The following is a 13,922-nucleotide window of genomic DNA, read 5'->3' on the forward strand; positions in this document are numbered from 1 at the left end:
CTTACAAATAGCCTAAATCTTAACATATTCATTAACCGTGCCAATCCAACAATATTAGAAACAGTGGCCTGCTGTTTACTTGTGGTTTTTGGTTCCAAAAAATCCTAATCACTCTACTTGTTCCTTAAGTGTCTAGTGCTTGGTTGACTGTGTGCATGTTGTTAGGATGTGTGGGCTTTCATGCGATGTTGATCATGGTTTTGAACCCCAGTCTGCTTTAGGCATATTCCGATAAAGTGCATGTGCCATTTGTGTGATTATGTTTCTTAACTTTCCCTCTACTGTTTTTCCATTGCACCACTAAGGCTGGATTGAAATGTAGGGCACAGCACACTATGTTAGAAATAACTTCATTATTAAGAAATTATTTTAAATCACGCTGTGTCAACATTCACAGTATATCTGTCTGAAGAGGCGGTAAACTATCTTAGAGGTTTGTGCTGTCTGTTCGAGTGTATAGGGATTCATCAATGAATCATTTTAGAGTGCAGCCTAATATCTGTGGAACTTACTGTGATTTCAGGCCATATTACGTTCAGTGAAGCCTCAGGAAGTCTACTTAAGGATCTCTGCAGTACCAGGTTTAGTATTCCTGCAGGAAGAAATGGCATCAGAAAATTTCCTTTTATTGAAAAGTTAGGGGTGACATATCATTCCTCTTCCCCTCCTTCAACACAATCCTCTGTGGCCTAAATGAAACTTCCCTTCTGTGCCTTGGTCAAAATATGATCTAATTAGATCAAGCACCAGAGGAGGTTTTTTGACCCTGTATAAACCAACTCAAAACTGCCTTTCTGAGTGTATCTCTTTAAATTCAAATGAAGTCTTTGTAACTCCGCCCCTCTCTTTTGCAGTGTATGCTGATACAAGTACAGCTGTGTGCTTCCATGGCTGTGGGTGGAGATACCAGGTGAGAGACAGGTATTGTTATAATGACACCCTCTATGACATCAGAAGGAGCACATACTCTAAATGGACTATCAGGTTTCCAAGTTTCAGACAAAGGCAGATCACTGACAGAGGGCTAGCTTATTTCACATTTAACGGGTAGGTAGATACCCTAATGTACTGTGCATCCATAAAGTATTCAGACCTCTTTTACTTTTATCAATTTTGTTATGTTATTGTCTGATTCCGTAAATGTTTGAATTAATTAGTTTCTTCATTAATCTTCAATCAGTACCCCATCATGAAAAAAGTGAAAACAGAATTTTTTCAAGTATTTAGACCCTTTACTCAGTACAGAGTTGAAACACTTGTGGCAGCAATTACAGCTCGAGTCTTGTTGAATATGACCCAATAAACTTTAAACACCTGGACTGGGGGATTTTCTGCCATTTTCTTTGCAATCCGCTCAAGCATTTTTCTCCAGAGATGTTTGATAGAGTTCAAGTGAGGGCTCTGTCTTGACCACTGTGAAATAGGTTTTCATTAAGGATATCTCTGCACTTTGTGCCGAGCAACTTTTCCTTAACCCTAACCAGTCTCCCAGTCCCTGCTGCTGAAAAACACCACCACAGCATGATGCTGCCACCACCATGCTTCACTGTTGAGATGGTACTGGGCCGGTGTTGAGCAGTGATATCGAATTGAAGCCAAACAGTTCAATTTTGATTTCTGAGAGTCCTTCAGATGCTTTTTTGCAGACTCCAAGCAAGCTTTCATGTGTTTTGCACTGAGGTGAGGCTTCTGCTAGCTAGCTTGCTGTAAGCCCAGATCAGTGGAGTCTGTTCTCCTGGAACTTTATCCTGTCACAACCCAGGATCTCTGGAGCTCAGTCAGAGTGATATTCTTGTTGTAGGTTACCACACTTACTAAGGCCCTTCTCCACCAGTTGCTCAGTTTGGCTGGTTGGCCAGCTCTTGGAAGAGTTGTGGTTGTGCCGGGCATAGGGCCCTATGAAATTTGTTTTATTTTTTGCCAAATTCTGTTTTTTCTGTTGTAATTTTTTGGAATTGTTTTTTAACCTTTCCTCTAATTTTACCATAAAAGAGTGTCCTGTTTATGTAAATGAATAAAATGTTGACTAATTATATAGAAATAACCTTAGATTTATTGAAAAAGGGCCACAGTTGGCCAAGGAGCCGTTGTTTGGATAACCCTGATATAAAATAATTATAACCAGTGTAACGGTCAGATATTTCCAACATTTTCAGACACATCCACGTGTATAATGACATCCTAACTGATGTTTATAATGTAAATGAAGAAATCCTTCTGTTCTCTCAATCAGAGAGTGATAGTAACTTAATAAGAAAGTAACATTAAAGTTAAATGATGAAAAGTAAACCTCTTACCTAAACTTTTCTTTACTCTCACAGTATATAACAGTCAATGCAGTTTGATGCTGCATTGTGTTTTACTCCTGACTTTAATGGTTCTCTCCTCATCGCCCTCCATACATCGTTGTCTGTCTGTCTCATATCAGACCGCTACATTAACGCAGACATGTATTGTCTCGTTAGGCAACCAAAGGGAACTACAGTATCTACTAGAGGAATTGTTAAGCTAACTGTTACTCGAATGTAACATCATTTAGACTAAGGGACTTCGTAAAATCTCGAGTCTGTCCGACTCGAGTTTGAAGCCCTCGAGGGGTGAGCGGGTCTTAAAGTTGTGACTTCAGCTGTGTACCTCCTGCACAGACACACCTCTCTCTCCGTGACTCTTGGGTGTGGTGAGGTAAAAAAACTCAAAGCACGGATGAGTTTTCTTGTAGGTGCACTTTTATGTCGCACGATACTGCCCCGTGTTGAGCTACGTGATGTTTTGCTCCAACATGCTGTTATTGTTTAGGAGGGGGCGGGGTGAGTATTTGTGTGGTGAGGCACAAGTTGTGCCACACTTTAGTGATACCCCCCAGAACATATTTCCCAGATATACGTTCCTCTTTCTAAAAAACGCAGCATTTCATTTAAATTCATTGTTTCCGCAGTTTCTGCATTAAATAGTAGAAGCTGTGTTTATTGGCCAATTGTGTGATTCTGTTAACGTGGAAATCATAGGGCCCTACAGGCACTCTCCACTTAAGACTCATGGAGGCCACTGTGCTCTTGGGAACTTTCAGTGCAGCAGATTTTTTTTAGCCTTACCCATATCTGTGCCTTGCAACAATCCTTTCTGTAAACTCTGTTGGCAGTTCCTTTAACCTCATGGTTTGCTCTGATATGCATTGACAGTTTCTATAGAGAGGTGTGAGCCTTTCTAATCACATCCCGTCAATTTAAATTACCACTGGTGGACTCCAATCAAGGCGTAGAGACATCTCAGCAAAGATTGAGAGAAATGGGAGGCATCTGAGCAATATTTGAAGTGTTTTTCAAAAGAGTCTGAGTACTTATGTAAATAATGGAGTACTGAATGTAGATTATTGATAATAAAATTAATTTTAAGGATTGTAGCATCAGGCTGTAACATAACCTAATTGATAAAAATGAAGGTGGTCTGAATACTTTCTGAATGCACTGTATGTCCTGTTTAACTTTGGCTCTTTATGTGGCTGTCTGATTCCTTATTAACAGTACTATTTCTGCACCAGTTTTTTCATTAAGTATTTACATTTTTTCTTCCAAGTCTTCATTAAAATTTGCAACAGGATGGTTGAGCGAGTGCCAGTGAGCATCAGTGACTGTTTGAGGCACGTCCACAGGCACACAGACTACAAACACTCTAGACAGAGCCATAAATTTACAACAGATAGTCCTGCAGTCCAGCCAACTAACCAGGACGCTTGCCATCTAACCAAGCATCCCTTCAATTTATCTTTGTCGCTGTTTTCAGAGGATGACTATTGCATGTGTTTATGAAGATGGATAGAGCAGGCAACATCTAAGCACACCCCCTCTCTCACTCCCCTTTTGTGCACAGCGTTGGCAGTGTTTGGAGGCACCATCTGGTGGTGAGAAGTATGACTGCGGCTGAAACAACCCTTAAAATGCTGCTGTCACATCCACAGGACAGAGCATGTTCACTCACTTGAGGAAAAGGAGCAGATGTGACAGGTACATGGATGCAGTTTTTAGAAAATAAGGCAGAAGACTTGTTTTTATGGATTTGAATGATAATGCTTTGACCTTTTGACAGTTGAACCTGCACAGCACAGTGCTTTATTCATGGACCCCCTGAAAAGATCAGTGCAGGGTTGATTGTAGCTGAAAGTTGGGCATGTCTATGTGTGTTTGTGTGGCATATTGGAAAAAAAAACACCAGAGATATAACACAGAGTGTTCTGCATGGAGCCGGCCACTGTTGCCACGGTGACAGTGTGACTCACGGCAGTTTGATTTGGATTTAGAGCAGTGCTGTGCTTTAATGTGTGTGTGTGAGAATGCTGTCTGTGTATGGGCATGTTAGAAATATGCATACCCATATATAAATAAAGAAATGAGTATGTTACAGGATTATATTTGTGTGCTGGTGGGATGAAAAAAAATAAGTGAAGGGAGAATATCCTGAGTGGTGTAGTAGAGAGTAATTGTCCAACCCTCTCATGTCTGCTCGGTCACAGTTAGAGCCTTTGTTAGCAGATTGGCTCTGCCTTAGTCGTATTAATGATGCCAACACTTAGGTAATGTGCCTTTTTGATGAGAGTAGGCCACTTAATCTCTCTATTCAGGCTCCATCTTGCACACACACACTCTCTCTTTCTCACACACACCTCCCCCTCAATCCTCCTAATAAGCTGTCTCTCTGTCTCCTGTAATTTGGCAGACGAGTCTATTATATGATACAGTCATATTTTATTAATGGACCCCTGTAGCGAACACACACACACCCCTTGGTGGAGGAGATTATGTGACACACAGGGAGCGTGTCAGTGTGTTAAAAATGATTTCAGCTCCTCTGTTAGTTTTCATCTGCACCGTTTGTCTGCTGTGTTGTTAGCGTCGGGCTGGAAGGCAGAACCACAGGCATTCCTGCTGAAGTTGGCATTGTTCCTCCACACTTCATTACACTTCCATCAGCTCGGTGATAGCAGAGAACAGTGTGGCTTCAAAAGGCCGAAAACTGCAAAATAAAAGGCAACGTTCAATTATTGAGTTAAACATTTGGTGGAAATATTCTTCTTGTCTCTGGCTCTCTCTGCTTCTTTGTCTTCGTCAGTGTTGTACAGATAATTCATCCCATATGTTTCAGCAGTGCCAGGCATCTCCAGCTCTGTGCTGAACTACACTCCTCATCCAAAACTGCTCAATTACTTTATGCCTCAATAATGCATTAACAAGTAATTAAATTACTATGCATAAACTTGTGTACTGGCTGATACCTATACCTGCATTTTAAGCAGTGTCAGACATATTTCCAATACTGGTATCGGAATCAAAACAACCCTAGTAATTTTTAACATTCACAGTAGATCAAAAAATAATTGAAATCGACATTTAGAGCCTCTAACTGATGTAAACCTGCCATGTCAATTATCTGGATTTTTTTCCCCTTTTATTGGAAAAATTTGACTTATCATGAAAAACATTTTTATTTCAGTTGTTTTAATAAATAACCATGAATTGTTCGTCTTTGCCTGTTCCTTTCAGTTATTTGTTAAATTATACAAATATCTACAGAACAAACAGAGTTGGAGGTTGGGGATGGAATAATTGTTCATTAATTGTAATTGAGGTAAAAAGTTCAATTAATCGTGATTTTGATTTTTGCCTTAATTGCCCAGCCCTAATTCACAGTGTGATTTTTTAAATTAAATTGTTCTTTTAACAAATTATTGTTATTTCCTGTCAATTTGGGGTGTTAATTTGTGGTATTTATATTTTAGATTATTGACATAAAGCATTGCATTTTTCCTACTTGAAACAAAATTACCACCAAACATTTAATACCTGTAGCAAAGACAGGTGTTTTACAGTGATGGAGGAAAGAGACAGACACTCAGCTAGATAAGATGATGAGCTGAAAGCCAGCACTTCACCCTGTATTACAGACCATCCTCTGCCACAGGCCGGAAGTGACTAATGTAGTGAGTGACTTCATTCATGGTGTAGAATTATTTAACATAAAAAATGTCAATAATCGACCAAAAACATGAGCAAATGAATCACAGGAGTGATCATTGTACAACATGCAACATCTAAAGCACCCCAAGATTTGAAATGGCAGTGGGTGATGCTAAGATAAACTGATTCTCTACAGAGTTGAATTATCAGTGAATAGATCAACACTGTCAACACTAACTCAGAATAGAGTAAAAATTACACTATGAGAGTTAAGATCAACTCTGAAATGTTTGACACTGAAAATTCAACACCCCAATTTTTGCAGTATACTAATTTACATCCTCTCAGTGTCGAGTGACTCCATCAGTTGTGTTTTTCCATTCTGAGGTTCCTTAAATAAGCTCTTGCCAGACAAGCTTGACTGTCCAGCAATATATTTGTTTTAATAACTTACATCTGTTTATTACTTATTCAACTATGTAGTTGTGAGTAGTTTTAATATTATTTGATGTGTAAAGTGTGTCACAGTTTGATTACTTATGGGAATGCATGATCAGGTTTTCTTGCAGCCATTCACCATGTTCATATTTTGTGTTTTTATCAGAACTCATAAACAGTTAAAATATTAAATCATGATTAACCTCAGGATTTCTATAGGTAATCATGGTTAATCTTCTTTGTTGCTGCTTTTTAAAATTCCAGTGTTTTTAATTTTTGTTTCATTTTGGATTTTTGTTCTTTCTCGAGCTAAGGGTAATTGACTTCCTGTTTGGATGCATACCTGCTTTTATTTTGAACAAAAACGACAAGGTGATCTTAGTTTGACAAAAGCTTTTCGACCAAACAATGGACCAATCGAATGGAAACTGCCAGCCCTAAAATTACCTAAGGTAGACTAAATATTATAAAATTAACTTAACCACAGAAGAAGTAACTTGATATGGATTGACAGGGACATGAGGGAACAATAATGATGATTTTTACACGTCCACTGAGCTATCTGGGTTTTTTAAAGTGAAACGAGCATTGAAATGAGGTGGTGTAGCTACTTATTTTAAATTACTGTGAATGTAAGGAGATATTGCAGTGGGAGTGTGATTAATGCATTAATGCTGACAACCCATATTTTGATAGATCAGCTGGTTTACTTGTTGGTCAGCCTTTTAAGCTCGCAGTGCACTGAGACCACAAGTATCATAACAAGTATTCTTCTTCATTGTGTTTTGCTGCTCTGGTGAGAACTGTTGACTGTATTTTTCAACTTTGTCCCCATGATTACAGGTAGAAATACAATGTGTTGTCCATTTCCATATGCTTCAGGAGCAAGTTCAGAAATACAGATGAAATGAACAGAGTATATAGACAGTAAGATCCATACATATCTGCATGCATTTTAAATGTAGAGCATAAATGAGTCTTAACATGCTGACAGCTAATGCAATTTAGTGAACAGGCTTTGATGTTTAACAAGTATTTTAGCACAGATTTCAACATTGGATTATCATCTTTTTTCTTAAACTTGGGTATCAGGTTATCCCTGTGTTCACATTTTGGATGGCAGGCTTCACAGTTGGATAGTCTAAAGAGCTTCCAGTCATTGTGGGGTTGACATTACACCAGTGTGAGTTGTGTGGTTACCAGGAAAGTAACTCATTACATTAACTGAAGTCACTGTAAAAAAAAAACTACTTTTTTTTGGTACTTGTACTTTTTTAGTGCATTTTGAAATCAGTAGTTTTACTTTTACCTAGGTACATTTTAACCAGAGTAACTGTACTTGTGAAAGATAATGATTCCACATCACATTCCAAAACAACTGTTGTTTCCAAAACTAAATTGTTGATATCTCAGTGTGAAAACTTTCTCTATCCTGAATTAAATGTTCATCAGTGTTGGAGATATCTAAAAGTGTTTTTCCTCCAGTGGTAGTTCAACTCTGTAGAGTCAATTCATCAAAGCTCTGCCCACTACAATTTTAAATCTGGAGGGATGTGTTCCCCATCATGCCATTGGGCAGAGTGTTTAGATGTGTTTAGTTGTGTTTGGAGTACAGTACAGTAATTCCTGCTGGGGTTCTTTTGCGCTTGTTACTGGTGGATTGTTGTTTTGTTGTGAGACACATTTATACCATGAGTGAAGTTATCCACAGAGGTAGTTTCCTTTGGCCTGTGACCTAGGTGTTCCTTAAAGGGATATTTCAGGATTTTTTAAGTTGGGTTGTATGAGGTGCTTGGCTATAGTGGTAGCATTAGCCTCCAGTGATTTCCATGTAATTTGATCCTGTTGTTATTACGAGCTCGGAGAGAGCTGGTGCATAGTGGCTGTAGGTGGGAACATGTTGTCCGCGTAAATTAAGGAATTTTACGAAAAAAAGGGCCAAGAAAATATGTTTGCTCGCCTGTGCGCTGTGTCGAAAACATACACAGCCCTTTATTTCTCCCCAAAACCCCCTCTGTGTCAGGCACTAACTTACAATGCAGCTTTCGCCATTTTGTATCCTTCTGCCTCCGCTCACTGTTTACTTCACACATCCACCGGTCAGCTGTGTGGGTCTGCGGACTTCTTCAGGAATAATAACACCTCGTCAAGCTAAAACAAAGATAACCAGCGATTTCGGCATGAGTGATGATGATGATGTGCTGTTTACTGTGGATACGAGAGGATATTTGTATGAACCGGAGTACACTGAAGAAGAACTTACACTGATGGATACAGACCAGACTTATACAGCGGGCTGAAAGAGAGACCAGAGAACCTTCATTTGAAAGTTTAGAGCAGAAGAGATCCCGAGTTACCTGGTGGTGTAGGTGTGGAAAATGTGAATCCATGCCAACCCATTCGGAGAACTACTGTTGTCATTAGTGGGACTTAGTTGTGACACTTCTTCAGGACATAACTGAATCAGAGGATAGCGGCTCACAGACGCCTGCAGTCTGCATCACGCTCCATCCAGAATTCCTTGCCTAATCGCCGGTGTTTTCAACTTTCTGAAGATAAATTGGAAAAACAGACCCCAACTTGAAGGGCCAAATAGAAATTTGGCATCCAGGTAAGCTTATGACTGTCGCCTTATCCTCTAATGGCTGACATGTATGGTGTCCAGGAGGTGTGCTTGTTTAAACAGTCTGGATAAATGCAAGTATGCGGCATTTTCTGAATCTAAAGAAAACAGATTAAAAAACCCAAAAATGCATTGTAGTAACCGATGCTTGACCCCGCCACACTGCAATCCACACAGCTGACCGGCGGATGTGTGAAGTAAACAGTGAGCGGAAGCGGAAGGATACAAAATGGTGAAAGCTGCATCGTAAGTTAGTGCCTGACACAGAGGGGGTTTTGGGGAGAAATAAAGGGCTGTGTACGTTTTCGACACAGTGCACAGGCGAGCCAACATATTGTCTTGGCCCATTATTCCGTAAAACTCGTTAATTTACGCGGACAACATGTTCCCATCTACAGCTGCTATGCGCCAGCTCTCTCAGAGCTCGTAATAACAATGGGATCAAATTACACGGAAATCACTGGGGGCTAATGCTACTACTATAGCAAAGCACCTCATACGACCCAACTTCAGAAATCCTGAAATATCCCTTTAAGGGGGACATATTATGCAAAAAATCACTTTTTCAGGCTTTTCTAACAAAAATATGTGGCCCTGGCCTGTCCACAATCCCCCCAAGAATCAGAAAAATCCATTCCCTTCCCCCTCTCTTTCGCCACCTTTCAGAAAACGTGTGTTGAAACTAGCAATTCACAGGTTTTCCCCTCATGATGTCATGTGGGGAGTTAGCCCCACCCCCAGGTTTGGTTGACACTCCCTGCTTGGAAGAAAGTTCCACCATCCTCTCCTGCTAGCTGGGAGGAGGATCAGGAGAGCCACATCCATTGAGCCATTTCCTGAGATGTGTGGAATGAGGGGCGGAGTCAGATGACTCAGTAACATTTAAAGCTACAGACACAAACAGCTTGTTCTGAGCAGGGCTGAAACAGAGCGGTTTTTAGAATCCAATACTGAAGTGGTTTTTCAGCAACAGACTTCACAGGCATCTTTTTGGGGACCTCTGAGACCAATATAAACTTAAAGGGGTAAAATATGTCCCCCAATAATGTATGATGCATTGATATGCAGTGCCTTGTTATGAGGTTGACTCTCTGCTCTATTCTTGCCAGAGGAGACCCATCTTGCCACAAATTTCCAAAAGTTCTGTCATACCTTAACATATTTAACACTTAAACAGTGTAGTTTAACAATATGTTGTGTGGACCAATATAGACACTTTTAGTGTTAATTTGATATTCTCAGTAGCTACTCAGTACTTAAAGTAAACCCCAAATTGAGTACTTTTTATAGACCACACTGTGTTCTTCTCCATCTCTTTGTTGTGTTGTAAGTCCAATTATATGTAGCATTGAAATAAAGGAAGGCTTTTGAGCAGATGATACTACAAATATTATTTTATTAAGTTTTATTCTAAATACTTAACACAATAGTGTTGGTATGTCATCTGTAACAATGTGGGTTTATGTTTGAAAGGACACCCCCCCACCACCACCACCATACACACTCAAGCATGTACTCACTGGCCTGTCAGAAGTTTCACAATGTTTCCCAACAGATTTAAAAGATCATTTTCCTGGCAGCAAATACTCTCAGAATCTTTATTAAATTTGCATATTCATAAAATCTTTCTTCTCATGGACACAGATACAGTATATGTGCCTTAAAGCCATTCTTCTGTAGATTATTAAAAAAAAATCTCTGCCAGGAAGTCTGTAAAGTACAACACAGTCATTATTCAATACAATTATACTATCATGATGCTGGATGGATAATCATATGCATGTGGAGTGCTGCTTTAAAGGGCTCACTGTGAGTGCATCTATATCACCCCATATGACTTCAGTCTGTATTTTCATATGAATCTTATTAATCACACAAGCCAAGGCAGTATAGTATAGCTCACTTTTGTTGTCTGGTCTTGTTGGATAAACCTTATCAGACTGGTTTATAGTTTTATTTTCCTTTCCCTCTTTGGGGCCTGCAGCAGCTTGTCTTCATCAGGGTCAAAAACAAAAGGATATAATCTGATATTTATTGCTTGAGGAAACTGTGAGAGCGGAAACAAAGATAAAAGTCTATTTATCGTGACACATTATGCATTATACATTCCAATCGTCACATACCTGAACATATCTGCCTACATGCACATGCCTGCTTTTTTGCATTTGATATGTTTGTAAAGCCTATAGCTGTCAGCGACGTTGGCAGCTTTGACGCTGTGTGATGGTCAGGAGGAACATGCTGAGAACAAACGACTGATCAGAGTCAGCAGACTGAGACTGACTGAATGCTCATTAGACACTTTTTCACAATATTTGGTTTGTGCATGTGTATAGAAATATTCTCGGGCAGCCTTTAGATAAAAAATACCTGATTCTTTAGTGTGTTAACAGAATGAGTGTGTGAGAGACAGCACAGCATTTGATGCACAGGACCTCCCAGGATGATTAAGAAGAGAAAATGTTTGACAAATGATTTATGTTCTGAGAAAAATACCTGCTTTGCATAAAGTTGTGATTTTTTAATCATTACGATAAATGCCCAATATTTGCAGATTCTAATGAGAATTTAAAGCCCCTGACATGAACCAATTAAGACTAAAGATAATGAAAGAGTAAGGGGGAAATGAATTAGTGTCCATCATTAAAGTTGAGCATTTTTAACTGAAAGTAGGTCATGTTGTGTTCAGAGAAAATTCTTGGTTTAGGTACAGTCTGACCTCTGCTCTACCTGTGTTGAGCTGTTTTTTGTTTGTGTCTTTCTTTCAGTTCCCTCATAGGTACATTACATAACTACATTATAATTTTCCTCCCATGCCTCTGTCTGTCTGACTGACAGAGCAGGGGAATTACAGATCCAAACAAGGCAATGATAACAACTTCTCTCTTTCTGTGCTTCTTCACACCCTCCCTCTCCACTTTCTTCTGTCTTCTATTTTAAAACTTTCTCTCTCTCTTCTTTTCTTCAACACTGCAAGTTGGTTCCTCTCTGCACCCAATTTTGTTCTCTGCCTTTCCATTAGTTCATTTCCCCCCCTGCCCTCAGAATGCGCATGCATGTTGCATTCATGCGTGTGTGCGCTGTTTGAATGCGCGTGTCTGTCTGTAGGCATGCATGCGCGTATGTGCGTGTGTCTCCTGAGTCTCTGAACAGTATTATTGTAAACATATCATTTGATGGGGAGAGCGGTTCAGGTTGTTGGCCGGCTGCCCTGCTTTCATTTGGAACAGAGCTGCCAACATCTGGACTGTGTCAACACTCACTATACTGTTTGTGCCTGTATTAGTGTGTGTAAGTGTGGGGTTGTGTGTCTGTGCATGCAGCGGGGTCCCTGCCTCGGCCCCAGAGCTGTCAGACATTGGATGGGGAACAGATTTGCTCAGATTAATCAAAGGTGTAGCATTATTAAAAGAGCCCTACTCCTCTATGCCTCAAGGCGGCCATTTTGAGAGACCAAGAGAGGCCTTACACTCTCTAGGATGAATTACAGATGCACATGTGTCGTGCTCCAACACATAGACACAACCGAAGATTGGATTTTCTGTTGAAATTGTCAAAATCAGACTAAAATGTGAAGGAATCAAGGTGAAAACTGAATTCTGTGTATTAAGATGGAAGGGGAAACCGCGGTTTGAGAGTGAGGCCAAATTATTTAGAGCTCCCCATGCTGGCTAGCTCCAGTATAAGTCATAAACCCCACCTTCTGCACCCAGCAGATAGGACATGGGTCTTAAACATAAGAGGCAATCTGTGTGGTTGAGAAATGGAACCAATGAGGAAGTGACAAAAACTGCAGTGTCCACTAGAGTCTGGCTGCAGAAGTCACATAAAAAAATAATTGGTTGGAATAGTTAATATCTTTATGTGCACACATTTAAAACTTGTCCATTTTGGTTTAAATTAGGATTTTGATTTATGCATGGCTAATATAACTGCAACTCAGTATGGTGTTTGTCAAGAGGCATAGGACCTGCCTTTACTCCTCCTGTTTGCCTGTTCCTAGGTTGATCTGAAGATGGTCTGAGATGGCGTTTTCAAAGAGAGTCAGATTGGCCTCAGAAGTACACTTCAGTAACCAAATGGCTAATGTCACTCCAGTGCATTATTTTCTCCAGTCCTTGCTCAAACTATAAAGTTAAAATACATCCATCCTGCTGTCATTGGGCGAGAGGCAGAGTACACCCTGAACTGGTTGCCAGTCAATCGCAGGGCAATTTAAAATAAACATAAAATAAAATATTGTCAAACTCGTTATCTGTCTTAATATTATGATACTGATTTGTGTGTGACTGTTCATTTATCAGACTTGTTTTTTTTTAACTGCTTATTTGACACAAAAAACCTCTCTGATGTCGTGATTGACAGCTCTGTTGACAAATGCAGCGGTCTGGCAAAGCAGAAGAAGAGAAGACAGAACAAAACCCAGCGGTATAGTCATTGAACTTTACAATGTGTACAGTAGGTATTAAGATCCCCCTCACTTTTTCAGTTTTGTTCTTTCAGCCTGATGCTGAAGTAGAACTTATTTTTTTCTCAGTAATCTACACTTATAACCCCATAATGACAAAAGGAAAACAGAATATTAAAAATGTTCACAAATGTATTAAAAGGAAAGAACTGAAATATCATGTTGACATAAGTATCTGGACCCTTTACTCGGTAGTAAGACTCGGGAGTCTTTTTGAATATGACCCAACAAGTTTTCCACATCTGGACTGGAAGATTTTCTGCCATTCATCTTTGCAATTCCTCTCATGTGGACCATTGGTGGACAGCCACTTTCAAGTCTCTCCGGAGAAGTTCAGTAGAGTTCAAGTCAGGGCTCTGGCTGGGCCACTCTACGACATTCTCAGAGTTGAAGCCACTCCTGTGTTGTCATGGCTGTATTCTTCGGGTCTATGTCATGTTGGCAG

At 39.8% G+C, this 13,922-nt stretch overlaps 1 protein-coding gene across 5 annotated transcripts in view; it reads left to right on the plus strand.

The window, feature by feature from the left end:
• slc14a2 (solute carrier family 14 member 2) overlaps positions 1–13,922 on the plus strand; it is a 38,578-nt gene that overhangs the window by 1,865 nt on the left and 22,791 nt on the right. For 3 of the 5 annotated variants that reach the window (XM_041786569.1, XM_041786567.1, XM_041786568.1), the window contains 2 exons: positions 855–910; positions 3,868–4,001. The gene's annotated coding sequence lies outside the window, so the exon portion shown is untranslated. Of the gene's footprint in view, positions 1–854; positions 922–3,867; positions 4,002–13,922 lie in introns of all 5 variants that reach the window. The other 2 variants (XM_041786571.1, XM_041786570.1) reach the window with 1 other exon arrangement.

Source organism: Cheilinus undulatus, linkage group 5, assembly GCF_018320785.1.
Source record: "Cheilinus undulatus linkage group 5, ASM1832078v1, whole genome shotgun sequence".
Taxonomy (NCBI): domain Eukaryota; kingdom Metazoa; phylum Chordata; class Actinopteri; order Labriformes; family Labridae; genus Cheilinus; species Cheilinus undulatus.